The 24,540-nt window shown below is 34.5% G+C and overlaps 1 pseudogene; it reads right to left on the bottom strand.

The window, feature by feature from the left end:
* The window catches only part of LOC134375710 (rho GTPase-activating protein 20-like), a 110,579-nt pseudogene that overhangs the window by 28,948 nt on the left and 57,091 nt on the right, over positions 1 to 24,540 (bottom strand).

Genomic DNA, 24,540 nt, shown 5'->3' with positions numbered 1-24,540 from the left:
AACCACATTGAGAATTGCTATTTAAAAATAGACAATTTGCATGCTACAAACAGAAAAGGGATTAAGAAGATTCTGAGCTATCTATAGAGCTCACTGCATTCCAGAATATATTATGTAAATATAAGACAGTGTTGTGTTATCAAAAAGGAAATATTTTTGCTATGCACATAGTTTTTATATATGATAATTATCAGATAAGTAAGTGATCAGGGCTGCTGATAGAAGGGCTTAAATGGTACAAATAAGGAGCATAAAAGGAAAAAAAATAATATAAAAGCAAAAATGATATAAAAATAAAGCTAAGTGAAATCCACTGATAATTCATCAATTGCTGTTCCCTTATAATATGTCTTTCCAATAAGTCAATTACTTCACATGACAAATTGCCTTTAAAAGTTGTTGGTTAATAGAATTTTATGTAAAAAAAATTTTTTAAGTGCACTGATTTCAAATTGTCCTCCTTCTATCCCAAAGATTATGCAAAAGTGTCTCAGAGCACAACAAAAAGGGCTTGGAACGCCCAATCCAGTGCCTGTTTTCTACCAGAGTGGCATAGTTATATTACATACTGAGCTTTGTAACTTGACATATAATTTCAAAAAAGGCTTCTGCTTTTTTCTTTTTCTTTTTTTTTTCCAAGTCTGAAAACCATTTGATTCAATTTAAAGCAAATCTCTCATGAAGTCTTTTGTAGTGAAGAATCTATCCTCCCAATTACCTGGTCTCTAAGGTAATGGTTTTTCTTGACACTAGGCACATATGTTCCAAGTAGAGCTATAGGAAGTGTATTTTTTCCTGCTTGCCTTTCTGGTAGACAAAAAAAAAAATGAATTTCGGCAGATACAGCTCTTTGGCTAGTAAACAAACAACAAAACAAACAGACAAAACTGAAAATGTGGCAATTCCTTTCCATATTAGCAGAACTCACTGACAGGTTGTGCCTAACTGAAGACCAAGGATAAAGAATACTTCCCATAGATGCACTCCTATTTGGGGAAATCACTCTTTCTGGAAGCAGGGCTCCCTGAAAGAGAATCTTGCCATGAAAGCTACTTCAGAGAGCAAAGGACATAGTGTGTCACAGCACCCTTGACTTATCCAGGGTACTAGTGATAAAAACAGAACACCCAACCTGACCACACCTCCTGTCTTCTCTTTCAAAATGGGGGACATCAGTCCTTTCTCAAGCACACACTTTCTATATACTGAAAAAAAAAGTGTTAAAGGATTTTCCATGAAAATCCTGAATGTAACCAACTGCCACAACAGTTGAATGAAAGCAGGCCGAAACAACAGTGTTGTTGTTGTTGTTTTCCGACTTTGCTGCAGGAGATCTCTGTAGTCTCATACCACAAAAATCTGAGTACTTTCCTCAAGCAGCGATATCTCACACTCAGGAGTTGGTCAGAACATTTGCATAGCTTTTGCTTTTCTCCCAGACATAACTGTTTTGCATGCATTTTCTACACACAAATAAAACTATCTAATGTAATCTAGAGCTGCTGTGAAGTATGACAGTCCATAAGATCATAAAAACATTTGTAAGTTTCCATCTTGTTCATCACTGATAACATCTTGGCCCTTGTACTACAATTTCAGTCATCAAATTAAAAATAACAACTATGGTTAAAGAATTAATATTAATTTGACCAAAATGATAAATACCGTGATGTAGAAAAATGCTGATTCCCTTATAAATATTATCTTTCTCAGATCTTCCACTTATTAACCTGAGGGATTCAATCCCTAAAAACTTAAAGAATGAAAAACTTTTCAAAACCACTCTCTACTTAAGAAGTGATAAGTTGGAAAAAAATTGCATAATACTAATAGGAAATACCTTGTGGAAGTAGATTTACTAAAAGCCTCTGCAGCTGCTATTGAAAAGATCCAGAGAAACATTCAGGCCAGAGGGAGGAAAAAGCCATCTGACAAGCAATATTCTTTCCAAGTGTAAATGTTAAATACTGTAGTTAATATAAATCTTTCTTGCTTTATTTTTGCTAGGTTTACTTTTCATATATACAAAGACATAAATATATCCAGGAAAATGCATTTTCCCCCTATCGTATTTCAAAACACCTTCCTCCTATAGCACACACACAGTCTGTTTGCCTGCCTGTCTCTCTTTTTATTCATGGTGTTCTGCCTTATGCAGGGACTTGGAATTTAATTTTCTGGCTTAGAAACACTTACATAGGCACAATTCCCAATGTCCTCGGTGAAGATTTTGAGCGGAATGCTCTTCGGGTAGTCCTTGTCTTTCTCTAGATTGATGTATCTAATCAAATGCAAAAACAACCCAAAACAACACTGAGTCAGATGGAATTCGCTAATGGCTTATTTTAAAAATCAATCTATTTTGCTAATATTCTCAATATACTACTTATACGCCGTTTTTAAAAAGGCAGAAGGAAAGACTAAGCAAACTCAGATTACATTATGGGTTGGAAGGAAATTTTAAAAAATCAGGACATTAGGCATGGGCACAAAAAAGAATGGGACATTCATGTCAGATGAGGTTGGAGAAGCACAATCAGCTCAAGGCACCTCTGGGAGATGTTTTTTCTTCAAAGCTTCCCTGTCTTCTCTGGACAGGTCTGGCACCTTACTAATAAGTACAGGAACATATATGATACTTTTAACTAGGACAAACCAAAGCAATGGCTTTGGACTTCTCATTTAGCTCTCCAGCAGAGGGTAAATCTTGGTTATCCCATTGCTTAGGAAGCAGGAGAGGGGAGAAAGGGGAAAAAAATTGTGGGTCTAACAGACGTGCCTAAGTTGACCATTTTAGTCTGAATGTTCAATAACAAGGATAATAATTCATTTTTGAGGTGCTCAGCAGAAAGCTCTGAATTTGTGGAAACGGTATATACTTTGAGGAAACTGTTAGTTCCAATTGGTAGGTTGGAGACAACAGAAAGAGATGGGAGAGATTATTACCTAAATTCTGTCTCAAATGATCTAACTAGACCTCAATGTTCTCCTTCCTAGAAAGTACGAAATACATGTAATGAGAGAACATTATTTACAGTAAGTAGTAGCTAATGTACAGTCTAAACAACAGCTTATTCTGAGGACAAATGAACAATTTCTACCAAAGAGAAGGAAAATAGTTTGGGGAACATCTCTGCAGAAAAGGTTTTAATTCATTTATTACAGGTTAAAGACTAAAAACACATATACTGAAAAAGTACCTCTGAAGGAGAGAGAACCATTTTTCCTTTTGTTCCGGAGAACTGCAATCAAAGAAAATGAGAGAAAAAAAATTAAACCATGTAAAATACTATGCTAGCATATTTAAGATTGTCAATCCAGGTGAAAATATCAACAGCCTGTTGTTACTGATGTAGTTACACATGTAAGCTGCAACCGCGGCACAACTGTGTTTTGGATAACCCTGCTGTGAAAATGCCCTTTAGGAAAAACTACATAGTCAAGTGTGGTTTTATTAAATCCTCTTCAATAGATACAAGACAGAACCAGTGTCCTCATTTACTGCTCTTTTACAAATGGTATTATACCAGTGGGAGGTATCTCTTACCGTGGAAAGAACAACTTGATTTGGAATTCAAACACCTGGTTTCCAAATTATATGCAGGCTAGGTGATCCTAAGTCACTTAATCTCTCTAAGCCTCAGTTTCCACACCAGAAAAACTGGGTTAATTATCTCCCAGAGTATTTTTGCAGCTTAAAGGGCCATACAAATAAATTATCTTAGAAAGTTTATGCAGTTGAAAAGGGCCATACTTAAGAAAGTATGCTTAATATTGAGATTAAAGAGTTTGAAGAGAAATTTGGCATATGGATGGAAATATCTTGGCCCAGAAACCCATGGCCCAGAGCCCATGGCGCTTCCTGCAGTGCTCGGTGGTGGTTGCTGGGCTGTCTGAACACTTTAAAGATGTTGTTCCACTGTCTTCTGCCCTTCATGGTTTCTAATGAAAAATCTCACAAAATTTTAAATTGCAGTTCTGCTATATGTAATGGGTTGTTTTCTCTCTGGCTGCTTTCAAGAATTTTCTCTTTTGATTTACAGAAATTTGTCTATAACATGGCCAGGTGTAGTTTTCTTCATACACTTCCTTTTGGAGTTACTGTGCTTACTGAATATGTACATTTTTGTCTTCCACCAAATTTGGGAGGTTTTTAACCATTATTTCTTTACTGCTCCAAACCCTCTCTCTCCTCTTTTTCAGATTTCATTAATACGTATATTATATCTTTTAATATTTTTTCACAAGTCTCTGATACATTTTTTCATTTAAAAAATCTTTGTTTTCTCTGTTCTTCAGATTGGACAATTTGAACTGATATATCTTCAAATTCACTGACTCCTCTTTCACTTCCATTCTGCAAGGAAGGCCATAGGGGAGATTTTTTATTTGAGATACTGCAGTTTTCAGTTTTAGAATTTTTATTTGGTCCTTTTTATATTTTCTTTTTCTCTGCTGAGATTTCCTATCTTTTCATTAATTTCAATTGAATTTTCCTTTTATCTATCATGCATACCTTAAAAAGCTGCTTTAAAGTTCTTTTCTGGTAATTCAACACATAGGTCATCTCAGGATTGGCTTTTATTATCTTTTCTCTTTCCTTGTTATTCATATGTCAAGAAATTTTAGATTGTATTCTGGACATTACGAATGTTTGGTTTGGAGACCATATTCTATTATAATTGCAAAACGGTGTTGATGTTTTTGTTTTAACAGACAACTAACCTGATTAGATGAAGCTACAAATTCAATCTTACCTGTGGTGGGCAGCAGCTCAGTTCAATTCTTTTAGTCTTAGGTTTAAGGTGCTTTGAGTCTATCCCATGCATGTGCGGTTCAGCAATCAGCCACAGACTTGGGCAGTATCTATACACAGAATTTGGAGATTCCCTTCTCTAATGCACTCCTTTTTGAGATTTCTACTTTTGCTTTCGAATAACTGTGGTTGATCTGGACTTCATATTCTAGTTCTTCAGCCCAGAAAGACTGTGGGTTTTTGTCAGTTTTAGTAGCACCATACCATGATGTGACTGCAGTCTGACCTCAAGCTAAAGCCTTAAAAATAGGAAATGCACCCAGTGTGGTGTCTTCTTCCAAGTTTCAACTCCTCTCCCAAATCTTCCAACTTTTGTTCAGTCTCCCAAACCCTCAGTAGTTACGGTTTGTATATTATTCAGAGTTTACAGTTGTTATCTGTAGGGTGGTCAGTCGGTTGAGACCTCACTCTGCATTCCAGAGGCAGAACTCAACACTTTACTTTCTTAAAAAATAAACTTAATTTTGAAATAATTTTAGATTTCCAGAAAAGTTACAAAGATAACCCAGAGGTTCCCTGTATACTTCTCATCTAGTGCCAGATCCTCTAATGTTATCCTCTTACATTATCATGGCCTATTTGTCAAAACTAAGAAACCAATATTGGTACATTACTATTAACTAAACTCTTGATCTTATTCAGATTTCACCAGTTTTGTTTTTATTTAATTAATGATCTTTTTCTGTTCTAGGAGCCAATTAAGGATAACACATTACATTTGTCTCCTTAGTGATTGGTCTATGACAGTTTCTCAGTCTTTCCCTGTTTTGTTTGTTTGCTTGTTTGTCTGCCTTTTTTTTTTTTTTTTTACCTTCACAGATTTAAAGAGGACTGGTCAGGTAACCTATTGAATGTTCTTAATTTGTGCTTGCTGTATGTTTTTCTCATGATTAGACTGAGATTATGGTTTTGCGGGTAGGAATATCACAGAGATGAATTGCTTTTCTCTTCACATGATATCAAGGGGTATATGATATCTACATGACATCACTGGTAATGTTAACTTTGATCACTTGGTCAAAGAACCATAGTTTGAGCAATACAATGTATGTAAAACTTGTTTCCACATTTTCCCCTTCTTAGAAAGAAGTTTCATGGAAAATCCTTGATTAAAAATATCATATAGTCACATCCCTCAATTGAAATTGCTTCCTTTCACTTCCAATTCCAAGAAGATTAAGCAATAGGTAATGATAATATGAGAATACTTCAAAAGGTTCATGGAAAGATTCATATTATCTTTCGATTCTACTTTTCCACAAACTTTTTGAAGTGTCCTTTTAACTACAGAAATACATCATGCAGAGAATGATACAAATACATGTTTCTTCCAAATAAGCTGTTAAAATCTTGGGGTAGGCCAATACTGCAAAACAGAATATAATGGCATGCCTGTCCTTTATTGGAAAATTAACAGCTTGGAAAATTTTAGTTATGTGGCTTTAGAATGGTGCCTAAGGAGTTTGGTGGTAGTGTGAAGAGAAGCAGAATGAAGAGCATCATTTGCATGTGATAAATACTAACTCTTAAATGTAAAATAAATACTGGAGTTGGGGCACATTGTTTAAAAATTCACAGGTGTGAATTTTGGTTGTTCACTCTAACTGAAAATTACAATTAAGTAGGTTCAGGGTAAGAGGACAAATACTTTGTATTCATACATTCTCCAACCCCATCTCAGCCAAAAAGTGAGTCTTGGGAAACTAACTTTTACTCCTTAAACTCATAAATTTGCTTATGATTATTATATTTCTATAGATACTAAATCAGATTTAATACACAATTCAGGCAACCCAGTATTTCATGACATTAATTTATATAATGAAAAACTTTCTTTAGAAAGTTTGTCAGTATAAACCAGTTAGTCAAACTTAATTGGACATTTAATAATCATTTTATAATGATGGAAAATGATCCCAGGAGTTCCCAATATTTACCATTAATTTTCACATATTTTAATTAAAAGCTCTTTGGGAGAAACATAAAGCACACAAGTATTTGCATTGGGGGTGTGTGTCAAAACATGAGTTATCGAGTGAATACTCAAGCAGAATAAAACATTTTCTTTTAAAAAATTAAAGGAACAAGATTTTATTAAATTTTTCTCTCCAGACAAGAAATTATCACAGTAGCTAACCCAGGTAAATACAGAACAAGCTGTGGTTCTTACCTGAAAGTGGCCACAAAGTTCACTGTGGGCCAGCCCAAGACAAAGGATTTCATGGCATTAGTGTTGCCTTCTCCCACTTCGTCCACACAGGTTGCTGTCCACATATCACTTAATTTAATTTTATTTTTTATCTTAAAGTTGTTGTTATATCTAGAAAGATAAAAACCAAACAGGATCTCTTGTTTTGTTTCTTAAATTTTACAGGAGCTTCTGTACTTGTGATAAGAGGGCAGTTTTCACTAATCATGACTAAAGAATGTCTTATTCATTGTATTAATCTTCAGTATCCAGCACAGTAAATCATAACATGATTGGCTACGTTGGCCCAAGAAAGCCTCTGAAACTTTGGTGAAACATTTATTTAGTCGTCACCCTTGCAATTACAGCAGCAAATAGCCATAAACTGGCTTTTTAAAAATTTTCTATATGTTAGGCACTGCATTTGGATCAAAAATCTAATTTTAAATTTACTGCTGTTACAAAAATTAATTTATTATTTGTAATTTCCTTACTTCCAAAAAGATTGGAGTGGCTGAACACAAAAACTACACATGATTTATTAAGATGATTATAAAATTTTTATCTTAAAAGAGATGCACTAAAAAAACCTGAAATTAGAGGAATTTAAAGTACATTTTTAAGTAAATGGTTACAAAATTTTCTAGCCTTTAGAAGCACAGATTAATTTCCTTTCTTAAGATTTTGTTCAACTATTTTCCCTTATATTCCAGCTAGAACTGAAAAACTGTAGCCTAAAAACAGAACCTAAACTTAAACAAACAAAAAAGCAGAGCTGACAAAATTAGCAATCATCTCTGGGGACTCTGAAGGTCATCTACTTTAAGATAGCAGAGAAATTGCTTTTTGACAATTTCTACCTAATACCGTTTAGTCCCCTGTTATGGAAACCACCATCCATCTTCACATAATTGACAGATTTAATCCTCACGATAGACCTGAGACTTAAATACACATCAATCATAACAACTCCTTGAACTTTTTAAGACAAGTGAATAGATATGATGTGGGGGAGAGGGGAGATAAAAACCAGGGAAGAGGAATGGGTAAAGGGTCATGAAAATCAACTACAATGTATATTGAGACGTTAAAATTTTTTAAAAAGATACATTTGGAAGTATCCCTAAAACTCCACTGATTTATAGAATATTTAAAGCTAAAACTATTCACCAGGATTATAAAACGAAAACGTGTTTTTCAGGAACTATAAATGAAGGATGATCTAGATTCAAAGTCTCATTTATACTTTCCATAGGGTACACTGATTTTAAGTGTAATTGAAAAGTGCCTGTGTGGCATGATAGCTTCTTTCTATATCTCACCCTACTGCTATAAATCTTTAGACTTTGTTTATGAAATAGACTCTATTACAGACAAAATCTTACTTCTTTGTGGCAACTATTTAGGTAATGTCAAACAAAATCTATAAAGTCAAACAGCTTAAGTAGTAAGCTAGAATATGAAATTGGGCAGTGTTGATTCATGATCTTATTCATGCCCTTAACTACTATGTATCTATAAAAAGCTCTGGATATTGCCATTCCTATAAAGCACCTGGATGAAGTATCTTTCCATAAAGTTCCCTTTTGCATTTCTATCTTTGGCCTACTTTTTTGTTTCTCCACAGCTATAAGGTTTTTCTGATGAGGCTGTTAGTTTACTTCAGAGTTTGGGGGAGAAATCTCATGAACACTGATAGAGTTTGGATGTGTTATCCCTGCCAAAACAAATGTGGAAATCTGATCCCCAATGTGGCAGTGTTGGAAGCTGTGTCATGGGGGTGAATCCCTCATGAATGGATTGATTCTCTCCCTGGGGGATGGGGGTTCTGAGTGAGATCTTGCTCTATTAGTTCCTTTGAGAGCTGATTGTTTAAAAGACTTTAGTACTTCTCTCTCTCTGTCTCTCTCCATGTGATCTCTTCCTCTCGCCATGTGATCTGCTAGTACCCACCAGCTGCCTTCCGCTTTCCGCCAGGAGCAGAAACAGCCTGAGGCCCATGCCAGATGCAGCTGTCCCAGAATTGTAAGCCAAATAAACCTCTGTTCTTTATAAATTACCCAGTCTCAGGTGTTCTGTTATAGCAACACAAAATGGACTAATATGAATGTTTTTGTACATAAAGCTAGATGGGCGAGCTTGAAAATATTTAAAAGAAGTATTCCAATAAAGCTTTATATTAAAATGAACAGTCCTGAAGTCACAGTGTACATTTTCAGATTTGTCACTCTCAATTTCCAATAGCGTTATGCTACAAAAATTTAAAAATATATAAATCTAATGTGAACTGGCTGAAAACAAAGCAAAACAACACCTAAAATCAAATATTTATTTCCACAATGTAGTTCCTTACTGCAAATTTATTAAGATAACAGATATACTTTGCTTTCCTATCCTCCAATCTTCAAACTGTAAGGAATTAAAGTGTAATGTTGAAATACACAAGATTCTAGGGAGGTTTCTCCAAATTTTAAGATGAAGATATCTTATCAAATATATTCTAGAGCATAGATCAAGATGTATTCCACAAGTATATGATGGCAATTCTATTGATAATGAATTAATAATCAGACTTTGTTTAACTTCATCTTTTTCACTTAAACAGAACTCATTATTGTTTACTATTTGCTTAGGAAGTAAAATATGAGAATAATGATGGCTTAAGAGGGTGTGAGGTAAGTATAGTCATTTTCTCTCTGTAAATTCCATATGAGTACTGCTGTAGTTTAGATATGTTTGTCCCCTGAAAGCTCATCTTGGAAACTTAATTCCCACTGTGACAGTGTTAAGAGGTTGAGAAATCCTTTTATCGTAATTGAAAAGTAGGGCCTTTAAGAGGTGATTAGATAGTGAGGACCATGCCCTAGTGAATGGATTAATCCATTGATGGTTTAATGGTGGTTATGGGTGTGGTTCTGATGGCTTCAAAAGGAGAGCTCATGAGAAGCTCTCCCTCTCTCTCTCTCTCTCCTGCTTCTGCCATTCTCGCCATATGATACCCTGTGGCACTTTGAGTCATCACTAAGAATGAGGCTCTTACCAGATGTGTTCCCTGGACTTTGGACTTACCAGTTACCAAAACCAGTTATAAGCGATAAATATTATTTCTTTACAAATTACCCAGTCTCAGATATTTCTGTTATAAGCAACAGAAACAGACTAATACAGGTGCTCTATGACTATTAAAAAATATGAACTCTTCTAAATATTTTAATGTCTATACAACAGATCCTGTTTTAAAAAATGAAAAACCATAATTTTATTGGTAAAACAATTCTTATTTATTTTTCTAATGAATATCAAAGGTGGTCTCTAATAACCCATCTACCTTTAACACTTTTCTAACTTAGTAAGGAAAACAATGACAATAAACTGAAAACAATTTTCAGCAAACGTTGTCAACATTCAGCACAAAATGGAGCAAATGTAATACTTTAGCCAATAAAAGTAAGCATTTAACATCCTCTATATTACTGCACTTACTACAATTAATTTAGTTTGACTAAATAAATATGTAAGTAGCTAGTCAATGATTTATCCCGCTTGTTTATTTCTGTAGGCTCAACTAAAGATTGAAAGCAGTTTCCAAATGAAGCATGAAGATGAGGTGATATAATATGGAAATTAAGTTATCTCCTCCTTCCTCATGGCTAAGAATAAAGACTAACTGCTAGTCTTGGATAATTTCAGCAAATATATTGATTCACAGTACTACCCAATCCTTCATCTAAAAGTGAGAAGTGATAGGAAATAAACAGGTTTGGTATCGCAGGTGGCTATTTCTTCTTGGTTGCTGTTTATTTCAGAAAAAAAATAAGTTCTTTCATATTAAGAAGGATCTGTGAATATATTTAAATGTTTGCTACGAGAATGATCATGTAAGCAATTTACTGGAAAATGGTGGTCAAAATTTTTGCAATGTGGCAGGATTCAATAATAATATAATTATCTCCTCAAATATCCATGTTTTATCCCAAGGGTCTTGGGTTTATGGCAAAAAAATAAGTAAAAACAACTTAGATCACTCACACTTTTAAATATCCCCAACACATATAGAAAGTACTAAAATGAATTGAATCTCTCAAAAAACAACATTTAAATCAATTCATATAAATTTTGTCACTTCATAAAAGCATTGAAGTGGACACAAAGAGTTCTCTCAAAAGCAGTCTGGAAACAAATTGTGTAACTTTAGGTACAATCAAAATAAAAAGTCAGCTATAGAAGTAGAAGATTGGCACACATTTTTCCAATATATATCTAAAAGAGCAATTTTCTAGTGGAAAAGAAATTGTCCTTATATAAAAAGTTTTTCCAAAACATAGGTCATATAAAAACCACTTAGATGCTAGCAGTAAACAGAACATAAATAACTTCAGGTAAGAAAACAAAGGCCCTGTATGATAAATATTACTACAACTGCTAAAGGAAAAAAATCTAAAGATAAAGGAAAATACATTCCTCCCTATGAACTAGATGCATGTTACAAGTAAATAGTCTTTAAGGTTCTAAAGTTTAGGAAATTGGTTATTATAATAAATTTTTGTTGTCTGTGTATCTACCTCCAGGCTGAGTACAAAGCTATGTACCTAATGAACACAATGCGGTAAAGTGGAAAGAGCCAGCCATGGAATTAAGGCCTTCATTCAAACTCCAGGTCTGCCATTTTCTAGTACCCAACAAACCTCACTGAGCCCCTGTGTTCAATGTGTAAAACAACTCTTGTTTGGGGCACTTGTTAGGAAAATCATTATTATTTTTTCCTACGATTTTATTTTATTTTATTTTATTGACAGTTTTTTTTTTAATTCATCACCAATATGTGGTGATCAAATCAGGATAATTAGTATTCTCATGTTTGCAAACTGTAATGAATCTTTGTGCCCCTTAACTAATTTCTTGCTAACCCCCCTTCCCCTCTCCCTTTCCCACTTCTAATTTGTTAGGAAAATTAAATGAGACATTTGTGATTCTCCTATTATAATACCTAGCATATAGAACCCATCTAATAATTTTTAAACAAAAAAATCATAACTAAACTACATTTTAAAAAAATAATGATTTGTTCCTGTGTTAATAGCCTCCCTACTTAGAGCTTCAAGTGGACCTAGTGCAAAAGCATAGAAGGAGAGACTTTTTGTGCTCTTTATTCCTCATAACATCATATCCACATATAATTACATTGTATTATTTCTATTCAAAACACATTCTGAAACTGTTTTCTTTATCTTTGCATTTAAAAAAATATATGAACATTTCACTAAACATTCCATTCCATTTCTGACTAGATGAGTAGTTGGACACTTTTACTCATCACAAAGGGAAAGACTGATTTTAATGGTAATAAAAACTATATGGTTGAGAAATCTATGAAATCCAGAAGAAAACAAACAGTAATAGAGGCAGCAGACCACATATGGGTTAAAAGAATGAAATTTGAAATAAGATGGACCTAGGTTCACATGTAGGCTCAACTAATTACTTTGTGATCTTAGGGAAGTCACTTAACTTCTCTCAGTATCAATTTCTCTTGTAAAATGAGGCAAATAATACCCACCATGTAGAACAGTTATAAGGGTTAAAGTACGTAGAATAATACCTAACATACGAGAAGATCCCAATAAATTTTGGTTTTATTGCTATTAATACCACTCAGATTAAATATAGTATGTTGCAAAATTAGTACTTAGCCCTGCCCATGTCTCATTTATGACACTGAACAACTTAGGTGTGAGAGTGTAGGTATTAGAAAAAGTGTTTACTATTCTCTAGTGACTAAAAATCCCTTTGATGAGATTGAATCTGTTAAAATACCCTTATCGTTCATGATGTTTCATAAATAATGAGAATGAGGGATGAAGCAAGTAGCAGCTACCATGTTCTAGTCTGGGTATTAATGCATTAACATTGAACATGAACATTTAGTGTTGAACAGAAAGTGAATTCTCTTAGGTACTTCTAAAGTATATTCCAAATGTCTGTATCCTTCTTTTAACTGTCATTTCCTCAGATGAAGCCTCCTTATCTCTCATCAGGATGCTACAATAACCTCCTGTCTAGTTTCCTTGCTTGCACTCTTGCCTACCATTATTCAATCCATTATCTAACATGAGCCGGAATGATATTTTAAAAACATGAATCACATTATGCCACTCGCCCAGTTAAAACCCTTTGGAATAATATCCAAACTCCTGATCACAACCTTGGTGGAACCAAGCCTCCAAGATGGCACCCAATGAACCCTGCTTCCTGATATTCACACCCTTGCGAAGTTCTCTTCCATACTGTACCAAGACTGATCTGTGTGGCCAATAGAGTATGTCAGAAATGATGGCACACCACTTCCAAAATAAAAGAATATGGCTTCTATTTTGGGTGCTCTCTCCATTGCCTTCTCTCTCTCTCTCTCACACACACACACACACACACACACACACTCAGATTTTTCACTCTGAAGGAAGCAATCTACCATGTTGAGTAGCCCTGTAGAGAGACCCACATGCAGAGGAACTAAGGCCTCTGGTCAACAGACAGTGAGGAACCGAGGCTGCCAGCATCCACATGAGTGGAACTGGAAGTGGATTCTCCAACTTCAGTCAAGCCTTGAGGTGACTGCAATCCTGGCCAGCAAATGACTGCAACTTCACAAGGCCCCTTGAGCCGGAACTACCCAGATAAACACTTCCAGCTTGCTGTCTTCAGAGAAACTATGAAATGTTTATACTTTAAACTCTTATGTTTTGGGTTAAGTTAGCAATAGATAACTAATATAACCTACAAAGTTCCTGAAACCTAACCCTTGTCTACTTTAACCTTAACTCCTGTCACTCTTCTTTTGTTCATTATGTTCCAGTAACACAGGCCTTTTAACTCCTCCAAGGGCCAACCTTTCCCACCAGCTTTAGACCTGCTATTCCTTCTACCTAGAACGCTTATCCTCACAATACCTGAATAGCTGGTTGCTTTTCATCGAAATTCAGTTATTTTTTGCTCCTAATTCACCTACCTAACATATATCCCACCCCCATTTTACTTCACCCAGCACCCTATTTTCTTCATAGCACTAATCACAATCTATAATTCCCTCCCCCACACATAAGAATGGAAGCTCCCAAAGTGTAGGGACCATACCCATCACATTCTTCATTGCATCTTAGAATAAATTTATTCAGGGCATAGCACAGAACAGAGATTAAATACACATTTGTTGCATGAATAACAATTGACTTCTTTTTGGCAAAAACAAAACAAAAAGCTCACTACAGATATTAGCTTTAGTAATAGAGGCCAGACATTCTTACGGTAAACATTGTGTAGAAAAGGTATCTTTGTTAGTGGAAATGCAATCTTATAATGATTACTGGGAGAGAGTATGCAGTATACTTACTTGATTTTAGTCACAACAAACAGATCGTTGAATAGGAAAAGGTGTCGCTCCTTCCTCTGCAGGCCTCTTTTCAGTTCTGCTGGGGCATCAATCAGCAGAGTCCTACTGGAGCACATAAATGATGACAGAAATGCAGATGTGTCAACACTAGCAGAAGGACTTTTCCTGTAACAGATCAAATGCCACAGATCAGTTAGTCAAATGATCAAGTATAGAACCAAGTTTTTATAAAAGTATAGCTAATTGTTGGTCAAGAAATATATAATTCTATAATTTTTTTAATGCAATGGCATAGTGTCCTTATTGGTCTCCAGTCTATTCTTCACACAACAGTCTTTAAAGTTTCATTATAAAAATTTTGAAACATAAAGCAAAGCTGAAATAGTTTTACAGTAAACACATATATACTCCAATGTAGATTCTAACATTAATATTTTATGTACTTGCTTTATCATATACCTACTCAACTATCTATCCTTCTATCTCTTTATTCATTTTATTTCTGGCATTCAGTGCAAACTGCATACAGCAGTGCATATCTCCCAAAATATTTCGGTATGCATATCATTAGAGTTCAATATTTATTTAGAATTTTTATTTTGATATAAAATTAATTTAAAAATGAAATACACAAATGCACAAATCTTACGTGTATATTCACTGAGTTTTGACAAATGTATTCATCTGGGTAATTTAAGCCCCTATCAAGATACAGAAAATTATTATCATTCCAGAATATTCCCTCTTGACCCTTCTCAGTAATTATATATATTATCTCTATGCATTGGCCCCTAGATTGTTAATTTTTTCATTGTATGCTGAGACCTATTAGCTCAAAAGCTCACTGGTACCAAATTCAAGTTCACACACCCAATTATTTGAAAAACAGCCCAAATGAGCAGATTTTTAGCCCCCCACGGCACTGCCATGCTACTGAGCAACATGACCTGGACATGTAACCGCCAGAGATATCCTCTCTGATCTTCCTCTCCCTTAGGAGGTTCCCTTGTCCTCCTCCCCTTCTGGATGGTGGCCCCTTGCCATAAGCCTCTGGACAGTTTCATGCTATGAGTGACTTATCTTCTCAGGCAATCCTGTCCAATGATCATATCTTTTTCCATGATCAACCCCCAAATCCCTCAAACTCCTTATACCAGTCAGTCTCTATTCCATCACCCCATAAGCAACCACTATTTCCCAATGAAGATTAGTTTTGCCTGTTCTAGAATTTTATATAAATGGCACCACAGTATATTCCCTTTTGTGTAAGATATCTTTTACTCAGCATGTTTTTGGAATTCATTCATATTGTTACATTTGTGAGTAATCCATTCCTTTATATTACTGAATAGTATTCAATGTATAAACATACCAAAGTTTATCTCTTCTCCTATGGATGGACATCTAGGCCATTTCCAGTTTTAGCTATTATGAATAAAACTGCTATTAAATATTCTATTGATCTTTTTGTGACCTACGTTTTCATTTCTCTTGGGTAACTACCTCAGAGTGGAACTTTTGCGTCACAGAGCAAGTGTATGTTTAATTTTAGAAAAAACACTAGTTTTCCAGAGTGGTTGTACCATTTTACATTCCCAGCAACACTGTAGAGGAGTTCCAGTTTCTCCACAAACTTACCAACATTTGGTGGTGTCCGTCTTTTGAATTTTAGCTACTCAAGTGGATGTATAGTAGCATCTCATTAAGATTTTGATTTTCATTTCTCTGATAACTAATTAATTTATTTCATGTTCTTACTGGCCATTTGTGTATCTTCACTGGGAACTGTCCTTTAGCCTATTTATCTAAAAATCATGTATGTATCTTTTTATTACTGAGTTGTAGCAATTTCTTTATGTTTCCTACATAGCAGTCATCTGTCAGGTATGTGTTTTAGGAAATATTTTCTCCCTACCTACTGCTTGCCTGTATACTTTCTTAGTGATGTTTTGAAGAAGAAACAATCAGCACTAAAGGTACATGTTATCCCTCATTTTACAGATTTGAAGCTATTTACAGTAGTCAAAATATACCATAATTAAGTGAAAGCAATTTACCAGTAAGCATGGTTTCAAAACATGTGCATTTAAAACTTCAATGTAGCCTCTCAAACAGCCAAGCATTTCACATTGATTCAACTCCCTCCTCTACCCATGGTGACTGAGCTCAGTAGTTTAGCTGAGTCGGTTAGGACTTAATGGCTTGGGAGGTGGGGGCTGATTCTAACTTTTTTGTGAAGTAGCATGCAAGTTATTTGGTTGCCTGTTTCTGCAGCTGTAAAGTAAGGAAGAAAGACTTGGATTATAAGGTCTTTAAATTTCCCTTATAATTTGTATATGGTACTAAGTATAATAAGAAGTACCCAAAAAGTAGAATTAAGATTACTGATGAAAGAGAAAAAGATAATGGATATGATTAGCTATCTCCATGAAAGCAACCCAATCCTAAAGCATGGTTTATAAATGCATAGTTAAGCATATTGAGAGTCATCTCAGGGAAACAATTTAGAGTTGAAATAATAATAATAATAATAATAATAATAATAATAATAACAGTGACACGTCCATGCAAGCAACAAAGCCAGCCAAAATGCCTGGGGGTCTGCAGGCAGGGGCCAAGGGCCTAGGCCATGCCCTCGCCCACATCCAGGCAAGCAACACAGCCAGCCAGGATGTTCAGAGGTCCTGAGATGGGAGCCAAGGGCCAGCCACACCCCAAATCGCAACCAGATCCTAAAATGTATTTATTAGACATGTGTGTTTCTTTGGGATGTGTGACTTATCTGCTCATTTATTTGACCAGATATCTGCTTAGGTTTTTCTAACACATTTTTAAGAGTTCTTTTTGCAATTAAAAATTAAAATAAAATAAAATAAACCCCAAGCAACAGTAATAACAATAATAATAAAAAGAACTAAGAGATAGTTCTCTATTAGTCCAATTAAAAAGGAGCTCAAAGAACAAGAACTTGGCAGAGTCTCCATTAAATTACACGTCATAAGAGGCCATGAGTTATCACCCCAACTATCCGATTCACCTGGCAGCTATAATAAATGGGGATTCTAGCTTATCTATGTTCCTTGGGTTTGAATAGTATGGGTCATAATGTCTGATCTCTCCCAGGAATACTAAAAGTCTAAGGACCATACACAATCCTGACAACTTTGAGATAATGCCTGAGTGATCAGCCATCCCTTCCTCTATTATAGTCATTCTCTGTGTGTTGTCCCCTGACCAGTAGCATCAGCAATAACTGGGAACTTCTTAAACATGCAAATTTTAAGGACCACCTCAGACTTACTGAATCAGAAATGCTGAAGAGTTGTTTCAACATTCTGTATTTTAACAAGCCATTCAAGTAACTACTACACATTGACATTTGAGAACCACAGTGGTTGGCTGCTGGTAACTGAAACTGTGGGTAATGGGGGACTATGTATAAGTTAAAAAGATGTATAGGTGAAAAACAAGGCAAGTAAATCAATTAGAGTCCTTTGGAAGAAAAGGGAAAAGGGGTTTTTATGCTTGCTATTATAGATTGGAATTAAGCAGGGACAAAAGAAAATGCCCACATTCTCCATCATAGAGAAGAATCTTTTCTCTCTCAAATTCTCTTAGGGTGAGGGATCAAAAAAAGGTATAACGACATCTTTTCTATGTAGTGATCTTCAAATTTATAGAAGATAGGAATAAAGCTTCATTTACTCTTACCAAAACTGGGCAAGGACAAGGCTAGCAAGCAATAAATGGATGAAAGAATGGCTAAAATAGCATTTTACATAGCTTTAATCTCTTTATGGAATGACAAGAAAACACTGAGAGAGAGAAAATCATCTTTTGCATTTTGCTTTAGGTATCCAATAAACAACTGCTTTTTGGTTATAGTAATAAACCAGCAGAGAGCAGTATGGTTTAAACTAGGGATCCTCAAACTATTACTTAAAGTGTCAGATAATAAATAGTTTAAGCTTTGTGGGCCATACAGTCTGTGTTGAAACTATTCAACTCTGCTTTTGTATGGCTACATCACTCATAGACAATACATAAGTGAACAGGTATGGCTGTGTTCCAATAAAACTTCATGCATGAAAACAGGAGGTCTGTCTGGGCCGCGGTTTGCTGACCTCTGGTTTAAACAATACTTCTAAATGTTTAAATGTTTATAAATTAAGGCTAATCTGAAACAATTAGGAAATCATTATTTTTTGCTTGGGGTTAGCCTAGGCCAAAGATTAATTAGGCTATTTTTAAAACTAGTTTTTATTTTAGAGCAATTCCAAAGGATGTTCATACATAGCAACTCATTTCTACTTCATGGTAATACTGTCAAATAAGTACATTTGGTGGTGGCGTTGAGGAGAATCCACAATGAAATTACTTTTATTTTTCTGTGTGGGTTTATCAACATATATGTCTATAATCTGTCATGTTAAAGATCGACATATAAGTATGGCAAGAGATGTTTCAATACTTTAGCAAGCTCAGCATTGGTTAAAAAACATTCATGCAGTACTTCAGAGAAAAATAAACATCTCAGCACCCACATAAGTTAAAAAGAAAAAAATCTTTCATAGAAGGAAACAAAAACACAACCTTTGTGTTTTTTAAAACTACAAATCTTAATCAGTGTTTCCTACTTAAAAATGTATTGCTCAATTATGTGATTCTGAAGTGTTTATTTTTAATCTGAGTGCAAAGTAGATGTGTTTATTTTAGTCTCTTAGACTATGGAAATGGGGGGGGGTAAGATTATAACCTTCTATTTAGCCTCTTAATATAACCTGATTAGGATTTACAAGTTATAGTTAACAGAGCTCTAAAATGATCTAACAAATACAAGCAGAGTCTAACAAGCAAGTTTCTTGCTTCTTATATATTAACATTTCATTTTCAAATGGGATTGTGAAGCTTTTTCTGAAGGCAAGAAGGAGTTTTAGGAACTTAATCATTTTTTTGCTAAAACTAGATAATAACTTTCATGAAAGATGGCCACAGTAATATCTCTTAATTTATTGCTAAGGCTCATTCTAAAAGTCAATCCACTTTTTGGTACAGTTTTAGAGGTGGTGCTTTGTTGTAAATCACAAAATAAACTAAAATTCAGAATACTTCTTGGAAATGTCTATGTTTATAAGTGGTAATCAATACGAGATTATAAAGACCAGTGCTATACAGGACCTGGACAACCTCAAAGCCTGTTACACTAACGAGCACATAGTCACTGCTCAATAATTACTGAATAACTGAATAGAATTTACCTTCCAGAAATTTACTCATATCTCAAAGCCCATTCCAAATGCCATCTATCCCATGAAAACTTTCTCTCCACTGAATCCTTGCTTGGCATCTCTATATGACATCTAACATTCATATTCTCGTTTGACAATAATTGAACACACAATTACCATATAATAAGTTATTTGTAATAGTGATAAGAGTTGCCTTTGCTGGCTATCTGCCATGTGCCAGGCACTGAAGATAGGTTTGATCCCTGACCTTAAGGAGTTAGCAGTCTGACAGGGGATTCAGACTTACTAGTAAACACAATGATAAACCAGTGAGGTAAGTGCAATAAAAGAAATGCAAAGTGCCAAGGCACAAAGAAGAGCAAACACAGGAATCCCTATCTGAGATTGGATTGGTTAGAAAAGTTTCTTGGAAGAACCAAAGTTTTAAGACAGACAGACCAATGAAGTCTGAAGAGAACTCTAAGAAGAGCATGTCAAACATGTACCTGCACCGTGTGCTTCAGGAACTGTGGAAAGTTCAGAAAGTCTGGAGTTACAAGCACCTGAGGAAGAGTTGCAGCAAATGAGGAAGGGGCCAGATCATCAATGTTTTCCCTACCATGCTATGGGGCTTTGATCTGAAAGCTTAAAGGATTTTAAGCAGTATACTGTGTTTTGTAATATATTGAAGAAAACAGAGAAGGGCATCTTAGAGGAAAGGAGACATTAGGGAGTTACTGCAGTAATCTTAGGCAAGAAATGTTGCACACCTGAGTTGGCAGTGAGAAAAGGATAGGGAAGATAGAAGAAAACATATTTAAGAGATTTTTTTTTAAGATTGTTAATTAATTCCATGCAATTGTATGTTTAAAAATGATTAAAATGACAATCCTTATGTTATATGTATCTTACCACAATAAAATAAATAAACACAGATTGTTAAAATATGTAAATTGATAAGTTGTGAGGGGTGAGATGAAGATAAAATTTTTTTAAAAATACAGCCTTACTGCCCATTCTTTATTTATTTTTTTATTTATTTTTCATGCATCAAATACCTGCTGAGCGTCTATATGTGTTGGCTAGGCATTGTGCTAAAATGGTGGAGATACAAAGCAAAGAGTCTAGTTATTCAGCTCGATTTCTAGTAGAGGTTGGAAACCGCACTCCACAGTCTTATTTTATTTGGCCCACAGAGGATTTTCAAAAACATTTGGTTTTCAATGTCTAGTTCACCAAGTTCCCTCTCTGCTACTTCTTTACTCTGTCTACTGCACTTCCTAGGGCCCTGAAATCCTTTCAGTTTGTGATTCTTGTCCTAGTGTTGCTTCTTTTTAACTAGCTTAATTTTGAGTTCTTTGTAAAAATTATGGTAAAATGCACATAAAATAAAATTTTCCATTTTGACCATTTAAAAATGTATAATTCAGTGGTATTTAGTACAATAACAATGTTGTGCAACCATTAACACCATCTGGTTCCCAAATATTTTCAGCACTCCTAAAGGAAATCCTATACCTATTAAGCAGTCACTTCCCTTAGCTCCTGGCTGGCAACTACTAACAACTTTCTGTCTCTATGGATTTGCCTATTCTGGATATTTCATATCATATAATACATATGTCCTTTTATGTCCAGTTTATTTCACTTAGCATAATGTTTTCAAGTTTGATAGATGTGGTAGCATGTATCACTACTTCATTCCTTTTGATTGCTGAATAATATATTCCATTGTATGAATATACCAAATGTATTTATCCAGTCATTAGCTGATGAACATTTGAGTCATTTCCACCTTTTGGCCATTCTGCATAGTGCTGTTATAAAAGTTTGTGTGCACATTTTTATTTGAATATCTGTTTTCAATAATTTTGAATACATATCCAGGAGTAAAATTGCTGGATCATATGGTAATTCTATGTTTAACCTATTGAAGAACTGCCAAACTGTTTTCCACATTGGCTGCATCAGCTGACGTTCCCACCAGCAACGTATGAAGGTCCTAGTGTGACTTTTGATTCTTCCCTCTTTTGCTCCCCGCATATAATAATTTCCTATGTTTTAAGGACATTCTAACTAAACAATAAAATTTCTTGACTCCAAGCCCTCACATAACGTACAGTCATTTGATTCATAATGAACTCCTAACTGAACTCTCTACTTTCATGCTCTTTTTTCCTAATCTATATTACTCACTTCTCACTTCTGTCAAATTAATCTTCCTGATGCAAGTACCAATCATTATAACATGTACTCTAAAGAGTAAACCCAACTTAATAAACTATCAAGTTCTAGCATGTTTTGCCTTACCTGGTTATGATATAGCAGGTTAGAACTCCCTATATTGCCTGTATAAGGGGCAATCCTGTTGAGTCTTAGACAATAAATTAGTCCAGAAGTAATTTGGAACAAAAAGACATAACTATTGAAATAAAGCTACAAAAACCATTATCAACATCAAAACTGTATCTTACTCAGCAATAAAAATTTGTCCATTAAATATTAATGACTATTTTGAACATCTCAGCATTGAAAGCATATTATCTGGAAATAGAGTCTAAAACAACCATTTGTCTTATTGATGAGACAAAGCATAAGAAAGTACTATTACATTTTGATTGTCATTATCTTGATAAAATCACATTCAAATCACCAAAGGAAACTACATATAGTGATTATAACATGATGTGATTGCAATATGTACTATACTTCCACTTCCAAGTACTCTCAGTGATAAAATGATGAATCATGTAGCTCATATACAGTCTGAGTTCTGACTTGGATTATGAGAACAAAGCCTAGTGATAATCCCAAGATCAAAATGAACTAAAATAGGAGAAGGGCTTAGCAGGATAGATGGATGAGTGGTTGGATAAACAGAGTGAGCAAGGGCTTAAAAGCAAGAAGTATTCAAAGCAGCATTTTAAAATTATCATCAAAATGCTGATTGGAACAGACAGCTTATATGATATAATGAGATCAACAATCTTACATCAACAGTAATGCTAATATTTAAAGATCAAGGAAAACATTAAATTAGTAAAGACAGAATAACAAGAATGGAAAGAGGGAGTGAAGGACAGAGAAGGACACTAATAAATAGTTACACTAATAGAGCAAGATCCACACACAAAGAAACATCATTTCCAAAGAAGGGAGTTAATTTCATCACTTCCTCACAGTCTTGACACAGAAACTGCGCAACAACATCTATTAGGAATTCACTTAGTGCAAAGCACTTGACATTACAAAAACAAAGGAGAGAACAAGATCCTAAAAGCATTGTCTCTGAGGACTTAAAAAGGTGATAATTTATATACAAATTACATACCATGATGCAAGCCCATTAATCAGAGAAAAATTTGAGCTTGAGAACTTCGAATAGCCTAGTAAAAATGGCAACTTTTTGAGAAGAATAGCTCTACTTGATTATGAAAGAATGAGTAGAAACAGAGAGATACCAATTAAGGACTGGAGAAAATGCCAAACCAGTCACTTTCGTATGGCCTGCTGGCTTGAAAATACTACTTATCTTCATTATCAACTAAGTAAAGTTGGTTTTGGTCATCATCTTGAATCAAAGAAGAATGGAGAAAACAGTCAGGCTACTCAAGGAAATTTATATATGTAGTAATTACAAAGTGATGTGGTTATATGTTTATTTACTGATTCAACAATGAAACAAGTCACTAGTATGCAGATTAGGCATTCTAGTAGTTTGACTAGTTTAGTTCAGGTAATAATTAAATAATGGTACACTAAAAAGAGAAAAAAGAATAATACCTGATTAAAGGTAGTTTTATCTACAATTTTTAGGTCTGTTAAAGTTAAAAAATATCAGCTAATAACTTGTAACTAGGACATTAAGAACTATCATATTATACCTATGAATTACAAAGTCTTTAAGGCAGTATACTCCAGGCACTGACTTAAGTTACCTATCACCTCCAGCTCATTAATGCCAAAATGTCAATATTCAGGTTAATACATAAATGAGTTGCTTCATAATTAATAGAAGAGATAGCTTGGACAGGAAACTTTAACTATTATCCTGCCAAAATACCTACATAATATGTTTTAAGATAAGTAAGAACCACATAATGAATACTTGCTTTAAGACATTTTTAAAAGAAAATAAGAGGTTCAATGAGTTAAAGTTTCTTTTAAAAAAAATCATTAGTCTTTGAAATAAATTTTTGAGAACATTCTTGTTTTTGATAAATTTATTTCAAATTAAATCATTTGAAGAATTAAAGCAAATAATTTTTTAGTGGATGCTAAATAAAAACATGAATATAATGGAATATTTTAATTCAGAGTGTTGTTTTTCTATATTGAGGTGGCTAAACTATTTGATGAAGGTTTAACTTTTATTTTTTAAATCCCAAATCATATTCCACATCTAAAAATAATTTATTCCATCACTCACACATGAATGATTGCCCACAGTACATTAAATACTATTCAAAGTACTGGGAATATAGCAGCCAATGAAGTAGCGAGGGGCCACACAAAGAATTTCACATTTTAGTCTAAGTGAGATAGAAGAGTGGATGGTTTGAACAGGGAAAAAACAGAATCCATATGGCGAACAGATGGCAAATAGACTGGAGGGAGGCAAGAGTGGAAGCATGCATTAAATACTTGCTTCAACAAAATTTTAAAAGACGGTGTTATAACAGCAAGGTCAAGGGTTTGGATACCTTTACCAGCTGGCTGCACAACCCCTGCCTCCCCAAAAAAGAAAGAAAATTTAAAAGAAAACTACAGTAAAGAGTTGGCTAAAATTATTTAAATAAAATCTTTTTGGAGGCTTTTTGCAATATAATAACTTCGGAGAGAGATAATGATGGTTTGCAAAAGATGGTAGTTGTGGAGGTGCTAAGAAATTCTGGATATATTTCAAAGGTAGAACTTAAAA

This window comes from Cynocephalus volans, chromosome 4 (assembly GCF_027409185.1).
Source record: "Cynocephalus volans isolate mCynVol1 chromosome 4, mCynVol1.pri, whole genome shotgun sequence".
Classification (NCBI taxonomy): Eukaryota; Metazoa; Chordata; class Mammalia; order Dermoptera; family Cynocephalidae; genus Cynocephalus; species Cynocephalus volans.
The sequence above is the reverse complement of the archived record's forward strand: the minus strand, read 5'-3'. Positions and strand labels throughout refer to the sequence as shown.